This window comes from Eumetopias jubatus, unplaced genomic scaffold, assembly GCF_037043125.1.
Source record: "Eumetopias jubatus isolate StellerSeaLion01/CBP00866 unplaced genomic scaffold, mEumJub1_p1.0 scaffold_14, whole genome shotgun sequence".
NCBI classification, from domain to species: Eukaryota; Metazoa; Chordata; class Mammalia; order Carnivora; family Otariidae; genus Eumetopias; species Eumetopias jubatus.
Window position 1 is genome coordinate 85,954,818 of NW_028274820.1, and position 16,077 is coordinate 85,970,894.

Below are 16,077 nucleotides of genomic sequence, written 5' to 3' on the forward strand. Positions count from 1 at the left end.
CCATCTGCCCAGGTGTCCCCGATGGCCATAGGGAGCCTGTGGTGATTTCTGATGCCAAGGGCTCCCCTTCCAGCAGCCCTGCCCTCTGCCTGCGTGATTGCACACGCACTTCCCTTTGCTAGCCGAGGGGAGCCCGTAGGTCTGTGGTTCTCCAGTGGCAAAAATTGTAGAAGCATTCAATGGTCAGCTATCACATTTTAGTATTTTTAGTGAGCAGATCACTTTGCAATTAGTGAACATATCTTCTTATTTTCATTTGATTGGGGGTGGGTGGGTGTTGTTTAGAACGAGGGATATTGTTTGGGGGCAGGGAGTAGATGATGTTCCCAAGGAAGTGAACCCAGCTTATGAGTTGTTTCTTCACCCCCTAGAAGCTCCTGTCCAAGCCCTCCTGCCACCATTCAATTGATGCCAGAGTTCTTTCAGCATTCCCACCTGGCTCTAGGAAGGTAGGGACCGAGGTAGTAGAAAGGGCCCTGCGGAATGTAACATTTCTGCCTGAAGCTAGTTGATGGCTAATTTGTTTCCCCTGCCCCTCACTGTGCCTTCCCTTTGGCTCTGCCTCCAGCTCTTGATAGGGTCATGCCAGAGAGTTTGGAAAATGCATCTTTCTCCACCGTTCCGACACCCAGAGACCATCCACTACCTGTGCTGTCCTGGCTGAGACATGGGGCCAGCCCTGAATGGAGAGATGTGTACTCTAGAGGGCTGGGTTTGTTTAAAAATTAAAGCTGATTACAAGGTATTAACATTATACTTACAGAAAGAGCAGGCCTTCTCACTTCTCTGCTGTGCACTGTGTCCCTCTTTGTTCTGACATGGCGCTGGCAACAGCCCTGCTGCCTGAGGGTCCCCCTTAAGACTCATCAACATAAATTTCCTCCAACTAAAAGATAAAAGACCCCACTCGGTCTTCCTGCACTGTAAAACCAGTGTGCATTTTACTACCCAGTTCAACTGCCAAATCAAGTGAAATCAATTTTTAATTCCTTTAGAAAAAAAAATACTGTCTTCTCCTTTTCTTCACACTGAACCTGTCTTCACCTTTCCACCTGGCTACTTTTCTTTGACCCGACTAAAAACTTTTAAGGTGTGCCTGGGGGGCTCAGTCGGTTACCCATCTGCCTTCGGCTCAGGTCATGATCCCAGGGTCCTGGGATCGAGCCCCGCATCGGGTTCCCTGCTTCTCTCTTTCCTCCTCCCACTTGTGTTCTCTCTCGCCATCTCTGTCTCCCTCTCGCAAATAAATAAATAAATAAATAAATAAATAAAATCTTAAAAAGAAAGAAAAACTTTTAAAAATATGTATGTTTCTCCAGTTTACTCTGTTATGCTCACTTTTTTTTTAATTTTTTTAAAAAATTGGTCTTTTTAGCAGGAGGGGTAAAAGAGTGGATAGATGGGGACAGAAACATGAAGTTCAGATGAGAGAGCAGGATTCCTGGGTGAGGTTTTTGCCTGAGAGATTGGAACACACATTCCTATTCTGCAAGGCCTCCCAAGTGAGACAGGACGGCAGAAAGGCCTGTTCCGTACTGATTATAAAGAGGTAAGCGCCGCTGGATCTGAAGGAGGCAGATATGTGTGTGCTTTAATTCTCTGTGGAAACCTACTTTATATGTATTACAAGGACATTAGCGCACCCCTAACCTGGGGGCTTGGACCCTGAAAAATTCTGCATAAATTTTTTGCACTTATCTGGGATCCATAGCTCTGATCAGATGTGCAAACAGATTAGAGAACGCCTTCCCCCACCTCTCACTCCTTGCCCCTCCACCGGCCAAAGGATTAAGAGCCTCTGCTATAGAAGTGGTGGCTGGGGTCATTTAACTTTGTGGATATCTGGTCTAGTGCTGAGAATAAGAGGGGCAAGGGAGATGAGAGGGTCTGCTGGCCTAGCTGCTTACTCTAAAAGCTGCATTACCAAGCTCTGTGATCTTGAGCAAGCAAATTAACCTAAGCCTTAACTATAAAATTAGGCTAATGGTTGTTCCATGCTCATGAGGTTGATGGGAGCATTAAACAGAGTGATTCCTGTAGAGTGCTTAGCATAGTGCTTGGCACATAGATGCACTGTAAACATAAAGCAGTTATTAGCTGTCCACATCAATTTCATCTCCCCGAATTTCATCATTCCCCAGAATATGTTCAGTTGCACTTCCGAATGCAGAGTACTCTTGTGCTTCCCTGACTTCAGGACTGATCCATATGCTTACCTTATGCAGTTGAAGGATTTATGCTCCAGAGGTAAACGCTGCAAAAATGGGACATCAGAAGCCCTTTCTGTATAGCCTTGAGGGAAGGAAATTGAAGGGGACTGGTTAACGGCTCCTGGATTCGGTTATATCACTGTTCTGGGGCGAGGGCTGCTGGCTCCCAGCGCCTAGTTTGCATTAGCTGATAGGGCTCTTGGTTACTCCTAAGGGCATAATCGCTCTTCAGATCTCACAGCTGCATGGGATTTCAATCTCCATCACGAAGGGGCACTTTTTTCACTTTTGTCCTTATTCTCACCACCACCATCATTCCATTATTACTCACTAGAGGTCCTTCTGATCCAGCTCTTCTTTAAAAATAAGAGAGAAAATGCCAGTGCTCATCATGATAAACTATAGAATACATCTCTCGTTCTCCGTTTTTCTGTACTCCTCATTCTCTGGTCACATTAGTATATGGACATGTTCCCAAAAGAGTCAGTGGAGATGTCAGTATTAATTTAATTTAGGAAACATGTCAGTGTTGCTCCTCCAAAAAGTGCTGGTAGGGGCGCCTGGGGGGCTCAGTCGGTTAAGCGGCTGCCTTCGGCTCAGGTCGTGATCTCGAGGTCCTGAGATCGAGTCCGGCGTCGGGTTCCCTGCTTAGCGGGGAGTCTGTGTCTCCCTCTGGCCCTCCCCCCCCACTCCTGCTCGCTCTCAGATAAAATCTTTAAAAAATAAAGTGCTGGTATGCTCTTCTAGTATGCACTAAATCACTTTTTGCCTCACTATTTTAATTAAAGTTTAAACAAATGTATTAAATTAAGTTTTATTGTAAAGGAACATTTTCAGTCACCATAAAGCGCGATAATAGCTTTGCCACGAGCTGTTCTTTGCTATTAAATCATTTGTCCCTTTAATCCAAAGGTGGCGAGTTCAGTACTCCCTGGACTTGAAGCAGGCAGCCCCTGAACGGTGTTATGTGAGCTAGGAGTCCAAGGCCAGAAGCCTCCCAGCCTGAAAGTCCCCAAAGAGCAGCGCTCTGTGGACCCTTAGGCCACCTTCCCTTCAAGTAAATGACCCTCTTTTCCACTGACAGGGAGACGTAAAGGGAAGCTCAGCTCCTAGGATCGTCTCAGTCAGACCAAGCCAAGGCGTTGCCTGTTCTGTCAAAAAGCAAAGGAAGATTCATCTGTCGTACAGCTCTTTTCCCTTTAGAATCGTAGGTCTTTTTTATTTTCATTTTTTTAAGATTTTATTTTTAAGCAATCTCTACACCCAGCGTGGGTCCAGAACACACGACCTCAAGATCAAGAGTCATATCCCCAGCTGACTGAGCCAGCCGGGTGCCCCCGGAATCATGGGTCTTTTTTAAATGGAGGGGGAGGTAGAGCATACTCGCAGACCTGAAAAGATCACTTCTTAGAAGGAATCAGATGAGGATGGTTGAGAAAAGAAGAGGGTGGAGGGGTGAGTACGTGAGGGCCTGCAGCTGGGGCCCCCTGGGAAGCAGGCGCTGCACTGGGGAGCGGCAGCCCTGCAGCCAGCACCCGGGCCCTGGATGCTTCAAATGTCCTCTGGACAACACGCTTTCTTTGCAGACAGCATTTCCCTATTTAAGTCAACTATTTTCTTTTTTTTTTTAAGATTTTATTTATTTGGCAGAGAGATACAGAGACAGAACAAGTAGGCAGAGAGGCAGGCAGAGGGGGAGGGAGAAGCAGGCTCCCCGCCGAGCAGGGAGCCCGATGCGGGGCTCGATCCCAGGACCCTGGGATCATGACCTGAGCCGAAGGCAGACGCTTAACGACTGAGCCACCCAGGCGCCCCTAAGTCAACTATTTTCTTAAAATGATAGTTTTCATTCTGGAAAACATGTTGGTAGATGTCATACCAGGAAAATAACTTTCACTTTTGCTCTCTTTTTGCTTTTTAACTGTAAGCACTGACCATCATTATTTAGGACCTTCATCATTTTCTTGTCTTCCTCCTTTCTTTCCTTTTCTGTTTTTACTACTACGGCTGCCACCGTCACCCTCTGCATTGTAGAACAGTAAGGTGGGTAGAACAGAGCTATGAGCCCTATTTTGTGGAGGCAGCTAAAGCTGGGACTTGCCCAGTGTCACTCAGCAACTAAATGGTGAAACTGGAAACTAAACCCGGTTCTCCAGTACTCTCTACTGCCTGACGTGGGCCCCTTCCTTCCTCTTCACTCCTCCTTGCAACCCACCCAACCAAGGAAGTCAAGGAGATCTAAAACAAGTGAAAACCATTGTCTTTATTATTCATCTGATTCAGCTGTTCCTTTGTGTGGGTCACTGTTTTGCAGGATTGTTTTAAGGAGTGGTAATAGCCATATTTTACTCACCTTAGAAGTCAGTGTCATGATAAATCTTAGCAGAGGCAAATAAATGGCATCAAAACGCAGGATCTAAATGTGTGCTGTCTAATACAGTAGCTATGATTTGTGGCTGTTGGATTTAAATGTGAGTTAATTAAAATTAAGTAAAATAAAAAATTTAGTTCTTCAGTCAGCCTCATTTCAAGCACTCAACAGCCATGTGTGGCCTGAGATATTGTATTTTTTATTCTAATTTATTTAGATTTAAATGTAAATAGGTATGGGGCGCCTGGGTGGCTCAGTCAGTTAAGCGTCTGCCTTCTCAGGTCATGATCCCAGGGTCCTGGGATCGAGCCCCGCGTCAGGCTCCCTGCTCCGCGGGGAGTCTGCTTCTCCCACTGCCTCTCCCTCTGCCCCTCCCACTGCTTGTGCTCGCTCTCTCTCAAATAAATAAATAAAGTCTTAAAAAAAATTTTTTAAATGTAAATAGCTACTGCAATACACTGCACAGATACAGAACATTTTCATCATTTCAGAAAGTTATATTGGATAGCATTGATCTAAAGGCTATAGCAAAAATACTGTGCTCTTCTGGCAAGTTGTGCCCCCTCTGCACAGAGAAGGACAACACTAATACTTCATGAGCCTTGCCTCCCAGTGACCTTCTCAGCTCATAGACAGCATGGCTTTGCTTAAAACAAAACAAAACAAAACAAAATAAAAACCCACTACCATATGACTGCCGTAATCCTCAACCAGTAAACAGCTGGGCAGGAGGGTTGCAAGAACTGGCCTATTTTTGTGCACCGCAGAGTCCCGAGCAGGAAAACCTAAGACAAGAGGCAGTGGAGACACCTAGACCCACTTCCTAGTCTCTGTATGCACGACCCAGGCCGCTTACACGTTTCCACCCAGATGCCTCACAAATGCAGATTTCTCTTCTTGGCTACAGGCATCTTGAGGCGAGGCGCTTTAATGATTTATAGTGACCCCAAAAAGGATCAAATATCCAGAGCCCAGTGGGTCACGAGGCTGAAAGAAGCCATTACTATTGGATGAATTCCAGATTTCACCACGAAAACATGGCTGCTTCTGAAATAGGAACATAGAGGTGTATACCGGGGCTCTCAATTCTAGAATACCCAGAGGGCTTTACAGTTACAGTTTTCTGCCCCAGATGTGTTACTGCCCAGCCCTTTTATAGCACTGAAGCTTGTCCTCCTTCCCGACTCCATTCACAGTTACCTCCTAAAATCCAAAATGCCTTCTAGAATAGCCGTCAGAGGGAAATGGCAGTTTTTCTGACACCCCACTCTTGCCCATCCAGGGAGGTATGTCGATCACACTAAACTTAGGGGCCAGCAGAGACTATTTCGTCCCATTCCCTTTAGTGCCTGGAGCATTGTAAGCATGCAGTAACTCTTAACTACTATTGCTGCTGCTGCTGCTGCTGTTGTTATTATTGTTGTTATTTTTTTTAAACACTCAGACTGAACGGGAAGGATATTAATCTTCAGAGTGTTCGCTTTTAGCTCCTCTGGGACACATTCTTGGGATCTGGTCCAGTGAGCCTCCATTTGGAGGGAGCAGTGTGAGATCCACTCCCTGGGAATCCCTGCCTTAGAAAGTCTCTGTTACTGATAAAGCATACTGTGCCCTTCAGGCATGCTAGAGAAACCAAACTGAGATTCAGTTCTCCAGATGACCAGGTCTTTCCTGTCACTCATCAGACATAGCCCCCACAGCTGGAGGGTTTTCTAATTGTCAGGGTTCTTTGGTGCCTTTGTTTGTCTCCCGTAAAAATGCTGACCTGTGGATACCTCCAGAAGGACCAAGGCTGTCTCTTGAAAGTGTCAGTGTGATGTTTAGATTCATCTTTCTCCTTGCAGAGTCTGCTCCTCCAGAGGGGGTGGTGTATTGTCTCCCCTATACCATTTATAAACAAGGGTGGCCTCAGCATTCATCATTCGTACACCAGAAATTGCTAATCTAGGCCCTGCTACTTGAAGACTTAAGGACTACAGAAAGGAAGAACCTTTACAATGAAATGACAGGCCGCTACACACTGGTCTCTATTCTTAGTATTCATCTGAGCCATGGCCATGTCCTTCCGAGGTAGCTTTTAGGTGCTTTCCGTATTAAAAGCTGAATGCCTCCAGACTTGGCTCTCCAGGGCCCCGGAGGGAATTAGCATACATTGTCAAGCTAGGTTGGCATACCTTCACAACAACTTGGTCTGACTGTGTCAGGTATTCTCAGCTGGGGGACCTCGGTGAGCCAGGGACATTCTGGGCAAAAGACTCAGACCAGAGCTTCAGGGCAGAGACTCCCAAGAAGGTGCCTGCCACCTGGCAGATGGACTGACCAGTCTCCTCTCCATCCCCAGTGTCACGAGGGCCAAGTTACATGTGTCCTTATCTCATTCTCCTTCCCTTTAGGTCCCCACATCTTTCTGAGTCTTTGTATTCGAAAGACAGATTCTGGTCTTAGATGATTCCAGCAGAATCTTGGTGCCTGTCATTGCAGGTAATATTCTGTAAAGGGAATTGGTTTTTTGTTTTGTTTTGTTTTGGCATACCAAATCCAGAGCCATAATTGGACAACTTTAATTGGACTCATTTCTGTTTAATACGTGGATGAAAAAGTAGGTTTTAATTGAGCATGTAAAAAGGTTCACACAAGAACCAGAATCTCATGACAGGAAAAACTCCTACAGAATGAAGTCTTTAAGGTTCTTGGGGAAAGTGGACTTTGCTCATTTTATTTATGCTTCCATTAGGATTTTGAAGGAATGTCAGCGCACTGTTATTAACTCTGATAGCTTGTACATCGCAGCCAGTATGGTTTGGGGGCCCTCTGGCTCTCAGGTTACCTGTGTAAATAGAGGGATTCACTTCCCAGCACCACCATTTGCTTAATAAAGAGCAAATGTGCAGAGCCCAGCATCGGCGGCCTGGCAGAGCCGTAATCTGAACAGGATAAACACGCTTCCTTTCTGTATGATGCTCTCTCCCCATCCTCCTGCCAAGAGCAGGATATCAAATGAAGGGGAGGTTGTGGTTGGAGTCAGTAAAGTGAATGTCTAAGTGGCACCTGCCCCATTCAGCAGATCTGCTTCCCCGGGGCCTCCCACTGCACATCTGCTCCTGACAAAGCTTCTTTTCTCCTCCTGTTGGTCAGACTGAGAGCAAAGACCCAGCAAGGAGACATATTGGTTTTGCCTTGTCAGGACAATTGCCTGTGACATTATAATTACACCAAATCTTCATTATTAGAAAGGCCTATTTAGAGATTTTCAGAGGCCAAATGGGGTTTTCGAAGTGAAATTGATAAACACATCTTTTCCGTTGTAAAGCTAGCAACTGGATCTGAAAATCACCGAAGGGGTCTAAATCTGGAAACTGAGACACTGCTCTGAGTGAGACAAACCCTGCTATCAGATTGGCTCACGAAGCCGGCGTCCAGCAATTCTTCGGGTTTTGCCCAGCCCAGCCGTTCCGTACTGCTCGTAGTCCTATACTGCAGAGCTATGCTGTATTGTTCTCCAGTGCTGGCAAAGTTTCTCACCTGGGGGCCCTGGGGGAGGGGGAGGGGGTGTTAAAAATAAGTTGATGGGGTCGAGCAGCAAAGGGGGAAGGAAAAAACAACAACCCTGATATAAATAGGGGAAATGCGAGGAAAACATATTTTAGGTGAAGGCAGAGCATCCAGTTTCAGATTGAGTTTCCAGTTAACAAAGGCAACTCTTACGGTGTTCTACAGTGTGTTCACAATTGAGGCATGTTTATGCTGTGGAGGTGGCTCACTGGAAGCTCGGGAAAGGTTTTAGAGCTGCACTATTTAAACTTTAATTAAAGTCAAAGTAAAGATTGAGCTCCTCTGTCCTCCTAGCCACATTTCATGTGCTCTGCAGCCACCATATTGACCAGCACACAAATACAACATGGCCGTCTTTACAGTGAGTTCTGGTAGACAGCACTGTGTTAGAGATTAGTCTGAACGTTTTGAAATGGTTTCTTGACTGCTTTTGCCAGCCTTGGAGTTTCTGTTTCAGCTTTGTTGGAGGGGAAAGAGGGAATTTGGAATTTGCCTGGATGTTTTTGGAACAACCCCTTCCAGCCATATTGCTTAGGTTGTGGTCTTTATCTTCCCACCTTAAAAACATTGTTTTCCTCCAAGAATCTCATGTCCTTTCCCCACCCCTCACATACACCCAAAATAATAGTAATGAATTATAACCATGAGAAAGGACTTTAATTTTAGGAAGGTCCACTTTCAGCTGGCTACTCCCTGGTCTTCCGCTCCTTAAGCTTTCACGGCCCTGCTGTTTGACTGGAGAGTTTTCTGACTAACGAGAACGAGCGAATGCTCAAGGGCCAAGGGTGTGTATATGAATTCTTCATTTTGTGTACAACGCGGAGTGCCGATGACACTCTGGGGTGGACCACTGAGCTGGCGGCACCTTCCATTTCTAACAGCTCTGGGGCCCAAGGGCAGGATCTTGAATCTGCTTCCTCCATTTGTCTGCCTCTGGTAGCCACTGCATGGTAGCTTTGACTCCCGAGAGGAAACCTATGTGAAATAACAAAACCACCTCAAATTTAGATCTTGTCCTTTTTCTCCAGAACTTAAACTTTGTAACTATAATGTTCCTTATCCTCACAGCAGCCCTATAAGACAGAGTAGCTGTCCATTTTATAAATGTAAATATAGACAACTCTCAGGTGCCACATACAGATTCTGTCATGCAAATGAGTCATGACACATTTTAAATCCTTAGACAGTTTCTCCCAACAATCCAGCGTAAGCCCGGACCATCTCCTCCCTCCCCCCCAACCCAGCTGCTGGGTACTTAAGGAATACAAATTAGTTTTCATATTAGCCCAAGGAAGACATTATTAGGAAAGTAAGTCTGCTACAAGAAAAGTACATCATGAATTCCAGTTTAGAGGGGAGGTATCGGAGAAATGGCTGACCCTCCCTTCGGCTTAACTAAGAGCTGACTGAGATCACCTTTTATAAACATGCACACCATTGGCACTTGGTGTGCTGGCACGGTTACCGAAGGATTTGTAAAACCCTCCGTGGGAGGGTGTTGGGATGGCTTTGTACGCCGGGCACCAGGGCGTACAGGGGAGGCGGTGTTCTGATGCTGCTCCTCCGCACCACATTCCGGGGGCCCGTCTTGCTCATGCTTTTTTGAAAGTTCTGTGTTGGGCCACCTGTGGAGCTCAGTCAGTTAAGCGTCTGCCTTCGGCTCAGGTCGTGATCCCAGAGTCCCGGGATCGAGCCCCATGTCGGGCTCCTTGCTCGGCGAGGAGCCTGCTTCTCCCTCTGTCTGCCGCTCCTCCCGCTTGTGCTCTCTCTCTCTCTGACAAGTAAATAAAATCTTAAAAAAGAAAGAGAAAGTTCTGTGTTGTCAGACTCTGTCTGGCTGACCGAGCATCATGGGGGCTTGTCTCTGGCGAAAGAAGGTAGCGGCCACAGGGTAGGGTACCAGAGGCGCTGCATCCCGCATGGATGTTAGAGCCCTCTGCTCCCCGGCCCGTCCTCCAGCCACCCGAACGGTCTTAGCCATTGATGATTTTGTGCAGAGATAACAACATGGAGATTCCTCTAGTGTTATCATTCCTTCTGACTTTCTGGCAGAAGCTGGAGTTCTTTTGTAAAGAACTTGTCCCCATTATCAATTTGGTTATGCTAGATACAGTCCAGATAGGAAAGGCAGCATAAACGGCTGAACAAAATGAAGTTTATTGAGATAGATTTCTTTCTATGACTATCAAACCCCCTAACTATTTATTTCTACTTTCCAACCTGCTGTCTTCAGGTGTCTTACTGCCAAAAGCCAATTTAATTCTGCTCTTTATGTGCTCATAGAATTTTTTAGTGTTTGTTTGCTTTCTAAATGGTACTCTACAGATTGTGCTAAATGTGAGGGGTTGAAAAATAGTAGAACATCCTTGGAAGCTTTTGTGCCTCAGTCTACGCCTGTTAGGTTAGAAGAAGCGAGGGCGGGATGGTGGGTACATTTGCGGCGTGGGGCGGTGGGGGCAGGGTTCCTTGTGCTAGTCTCTCTCCTTTTGTGCCTATTTGAAATTTTCCCTAATAAAAAAAAAAACTGAAAATAATGACAGAAAAATAAATAAATCTCCATTCCTAACTCTGGGTAACTCCTGATTGGCTCTTGCATTCATTTCTACATCTGACTTCTGCAAATTCTTAGCATGGTGACTTTCCGCTAAGGTTTCTATCATCTTGGCTCGGCTTTCTATTTATTTTTTTCTAATTTTTTAAATTAAATTTAATTTAAATTCAGTTAATTAACACATAGTGTGTTATTAGTTTCAGAGGTAGAATTCAGGGATTCGTCAGTTGTATATAACACCCAGTGCTCATTATATCACGTTCCCTCCTTAATGCCCATCCCCCAGTTTCCCCATCCCCCAACCCCTTCTTCTTTCTATTTAAAAATATCAACACTTTTGGGACACCTGGCTGGCTCAGTCAGTGGAGCATGTGACTCTTGATCTTGGGGTTATAAGTTCGATCCCCATGTTGGGTGTAGAGATTACTTAAAAATGAAATCCTAAAAAAAAAATCAACACTTTACATATTGCTCATGCCCTATCTACTGGTGTACACACTTGGGGGACCTTGAGTGTCCCCCTTCTTCCCAGGGATTTCTTCTGGATTTTACTAGGCATCTCCTGCCCTTTTCTGTAAGGGTCAGATCAGATGTCCTCCTGAGCAAACACATGTCCCACAGACTTTAGTTGAACACTTTTCCCTCCTGCCATTTTCAGTTTAAAGCCCTATTGGGCAGATCAGCAGGCCTTGGAGTCAGCTTGTTCAACCCTACATTGGGGGCTCAGCCTGCAAGATAGTACACCACAGTGGTTCTGAAGCACAAAACCATGACTTCATTAATGTTCCTGGACATTCCAATAGTTTCAAAAGGAAACTGTGAAATTTTACCTCCAAAATATGTTTTGAAGTACACTTACTAATAAAGTAAAAATGAATTTAATTTTAACATTTGGCTTGTGGATTGAGGGCAAGAGGAATTTCCTGGTGGTCTGAAAAATCAGGCAAAGGACAGAATCTCTGCTATGGAAGTTATCAAAGAAAGTGGTTTTTCCGAGAGGGGTGACATTGTCTAGCAAGAGGGGAGAAAACCTTGTATGCCAAGGAGTGCCTGTTACGCCAAGCCACCTGTGAGGCTGCTATGGGCTTTATGAGAATACTCAGTACGCCAGGTGTAATACATATTTTAATCCATAAATCCCTCAAATGTACCCAAAAGCCATGGGGTTAGAAAACACGGAAAAGAAGGATTAAATGTCCCAGAAGCAGCTAATATAACAGGAACAGAACGACTGGAAGAGAAATACTTTTGCTCTGTTTCCTCCTTGTGTTAGTATCAGGAAGGTTCCCTGGATCTCCTTTCATTTGATATTGACGTTCTTTTCATGATCTTCCCCTTTTGACCCTGCGACTGTCCTCTCTTTTTCCATCTGGTCCTTGTTTGTCATTCTCGGCCTCTTTATCTGCCAGCCGCCTATTCGACTAGCTTCTTTCCCTGATTTCCTTTCATGTTCTCCCATCTCTATACCAGTACATACCTAATGCCTCTTTTTCTTCATATAATAGTGGCTTGCCTTAGACATCAGTCACTGATGTAAATTCTTTTTCAAGCCTGCAAATAAGACTTTAAAGGACTTACCTCCTGCCTGTCACCCCTTGAAACATCTGAAGATAGCGCTTGATGGCTCTTTAAAAACTGCAGAACTAACTTAAGTAATATAATTCATAGCTTTGTTTTTTACTTATTTATTCCTATCCTTTCTAGGTACAGTTTTCTGGTTCCCCCATTTAAGCCAGCACTTTCCTGATACCTGTAGCTAGCTTTCACATCCATAAACTGCAGAAGGCTTTAATACTGTAAATTTTTCCTTTGGGTTTTAAGAATTCTTTCTCTTCGGGTGCCTGGGTGGTGCAGTCGGTTGGGCATCAGACTCTTGGTCGTGGTCTCAGGGTCATGGGATCGAGCCCCATGTCAGGCTCCACGCTCAGTGCAGAGTCTGCTTGGGACTCCCTCTCCTGCTGCCCTCCCCACAACACACACTCTCCGTCTCTAAAATAAATAAATGTATCTTAAAAAAAAACTCTTTCTCTCCCACCAGATGTTGTGTTCATTTGATAAGTTTCTTTGTTTAGCTGGTTTTCTCTCACAGCCATCAATATTTTTCTCCCAACTAAAGATATTTCCATGACCAACTTGGAAGGCCTTTGGGCTGAAAGATTCAGTTACAGCAAACAACAATTCCCAAAGGTTTCCCGGATTGTGAGGGCAAATGAAAGGCCCATTCTTCCTGAGGCTGTCTGTCCTGCTCTATCTTGTCGCGGGGTGGGGTGGGGGCAGGGCAGTCTGGTTCCGGGTGACCGTGGCCAGGCGCATAACTCTGTGCTCTGCTGCACTTGAGCCTATGATATCGTTATTATCTGGAGGGGTTGAGAAATTTATCAGAGTGATGACATCATATCCTCCTGCCCCTGACCGTATATTTAACATTCTTACCATTGATTAGTGGTTCTGCCTGGATTATTCATTTACCAGTGCCCTGAGTCGGCAGCTATTCCATAGACGTCCGGGTGCCGCCGCAGTGCCAGTTCTGCCCATCGCTGCGTTTCAGAAAGGAAGCTGCCCCCCAGTCCCTCTGCCCTGATTTCATGGCTTTTATCTCTAATCTTTACATCTTTGAAGGCTTTTGGCGAATGATGTGCTTCCTGGCAGGAACAAATCACTGCTGAAAGGAGATCTGTGCTGTCTCTGCTTTCATTTCTGTTTGCTGAGAGCTTTAGTCGAATGCCTGTGACCCCACCAGACTTCATCAAGCCTCTTATTCAGAGTCATCTTTGAAACGTAGCTGACATTTATGGTACACCTACTGTGCGCCAGGCACAGTGCCAGACTTCACCTCCGTCAGCACACCTAGCCCTCGACAGCCCTGTGAGATGAGTAGCTGCCCTTTTCCATTTAAGGAAAGCGAGGTTCACAAGCCATTTGGCAGCAGAGCCAGGAGTCACGTGTAGTCTTTCTGACCGGCAAGCCTTTCATGGAAATAAAACAGCCTGTTTTACCCTCACACACAGTGCACCTGAACTACCTTACGGCATTTGGCTACAGTGCCTTGAGAGTCTTGTGAAAATCCCCACTGCACCCGGGAACAGAGTGAAAAGTCCCAAGGCCTTCAGTCTGTGGAGGCCAAGGCTAATACGAATGTGACCGAGTTTCTGAAAATCATGAGGAGCACGATCTATAGTCATATTTAATTATTAAGCATCTACTATGTTCGGGCTACTCAGTATTTAAAGACACCGTCCTGCCAAAATCTAAGCAAGCAGATTATACAGAGAACAACAATAACTACTTGGAAACAGGTTAGCACACAGCTGGTGCCAAATGGTGGAGGGAGGAAAATCACAGGAGGGAAAGAACCTCCTGGTGGGCTGTTCTGTCCGGGGTGACTCCAGGAAAGATGTGGAAATTGTTGGAAGAATGGGACTTGCGTTGACAGGGGATAGTGCTAGGACATCTGCCTGAGCAATATGTGTGGTGGGGAGGGGACACTAAGGGGACAGGTGTGGTTGTAATGAAGAGAAAATGTAGAGCATTTGTGGGAGAGGCTGATGTAATCCTTCAAGCCAGTAGCTATTTGGACTTATTTTTCCCATTAGGAGACAGCCATCAAAAGTTGGGGTTTTTTTGTTTTGTTTTGTGGGTTTTTTGGTGGGTTGGGATGGCCATTGCCAAACGGTATTTCAAGAAGATTTAGCGAACTGTGATATGTAGACATATTCATCAAATCACAGAATACTAAAAGAGTTAGTCTTGAGGAAAGTAAATGAATTCCCCTAAGTAAATAAAGTGCATATGTGCATATACACACGTACACATGTGTGTGTGTTCCATTATACAGTAGGTAAGTGATGAAACTCATTACCTCAGGAGAGGTCAGGAGTAGAGTAGATCAGCTCATGAATGATAAATTCACAGAGTGTGCAAAGCTGTGACCCTAACCTTTTGAGTCACTCTCACTGGCGCCCATGGTCTACCACAAAGCCTCCCCTGGTGCCACCGTCAGAGACAGACCACTGTAAGCCTCATGGCCTCCTGTTCCGCAGACAACAAGGCCAAGCCCCTTAACACGAGCAAATGGTCACTTGTATTAGAAGACGAGACCAGGCTTATGAGGTGATGGCATTATCTGCCACCCATGTAATATGAGAGGCTCGAAGACAAATGTCTGTCCAAAAGTATATTCCCCTGTCACTTATCATGCCTTAATCTTAAGTCCCACTACTAGAGGTAGATTATTTTGAGTCTTGAAAGGAACTGGGCTGAGCAGAACAGTTAAGAGTTCCCCCATTCCTGCACCTAGGAAATTTTAAAGTATAAATCGCCTCTTAAGAAGTTGTCTCTTTGGTAGTTATCCTCGCATTTGTGAGAAATTGCAGTACATTTGGCACAACAGCAAAAAGATTGGAAAGCCAAGGTGTGAGTCATCCGAGTACTGATTAATCAAAATCAAGCACCTCTAGATCCTTCTGTAGTTCATAAGCATGATGATGGGGGCGCTCACGCTGTTGTGTGCCGTGTGCCTCCCTCAGACCTTGTTACAACGGCAACACATGACCCGTCTGACGTGAAAAAACATTAAGCACCTTCATGCAAATGGAATACTCTGCAGCCACTAAAAAAAAAAAATAAAGCCACTCTGTTCATACTTGTAAGTAAAGATCCCGAAAAAGCGAGGTGCATTGTTCAAATGGGGAGGATACACAGACACACAGACACACATTTCCAAATGCACAATCTAGTAGACTACAGGCCAGCCGAGAAACTAGCCACAGCGGTTACCTCTGGGAGGGAGACTGACTTTTTTCAGCCCCATACTATGCCTTCTCTGTGTTACCTATTTTTCAAAATGAAGTATCTGTTAAAATCGAGATTCTCCTGAAAGGGGGGAAACGTAAGAGGCAGACGATCACCTTGTGTGAAATGATGGCCCTGGTGAGATGAACAGGTCCCTCGAAGAATGGACCCTGTGCAGGGGTCTCCTTGGAGCACTCTGAGTAGAAGCCTGGCCACCTCGGAGGTCAGTCTCCCTGTGTGTCCTCCCTGAGAAGGTCATCTGACTTGAAAGGAAGCCTTTGAAGCGTGTGAGCTGCATCAGAACCAACCTAGCCAGGCATCTGAATTTTCAGAGGCTGTCCTGATACCCATCGTGTCATGTGGAGGTTTTCGAAGATCCCTCTGGCTATAGTGGAGCAAGGGCTGAAACCGGGCGATTACAAAGAAAGATAAAACGTAGTCCTGGCGGGGCGCCTGCGTGGTTCAGTCGGTTGAGCATCCGACTCTTGACTTCACCTCACGTCATGATCTCGGGGTCGTGGGGTCAAGCCCCACATCAGGCTCTGTGCTGGGGCTCCCTGTGGGCGTGGAGCCTGCTTCAGGTTCTCTCTCCCTCTCCCTCT

General features: G+C 45.7%; 1 protein-coding gene and 1 non-coding gene across 5 annotated transcripts in view; both read left to right on the forward strand.

Moving 5' to 3' along the window:
* Positions 1–16,077, forward strand: part of NRF1 (nuclear respiratory factor 1) — a 147,521-nt gene that overhangs the window by 121,826 nt on the left and 9,618 nt on the right. The gene's annotated exons all lie outside the window — the stretch shown is intronic.
* LOC114210714 (small nucleolar RNA U13) lies at positions 15,142–15,246 on the forward strand. Its single transcript, XR_003609573.1, has one exon. It is a non-coding gene; the product is annotated as a small nucleolar RNA U13 (small nucleolar RNA).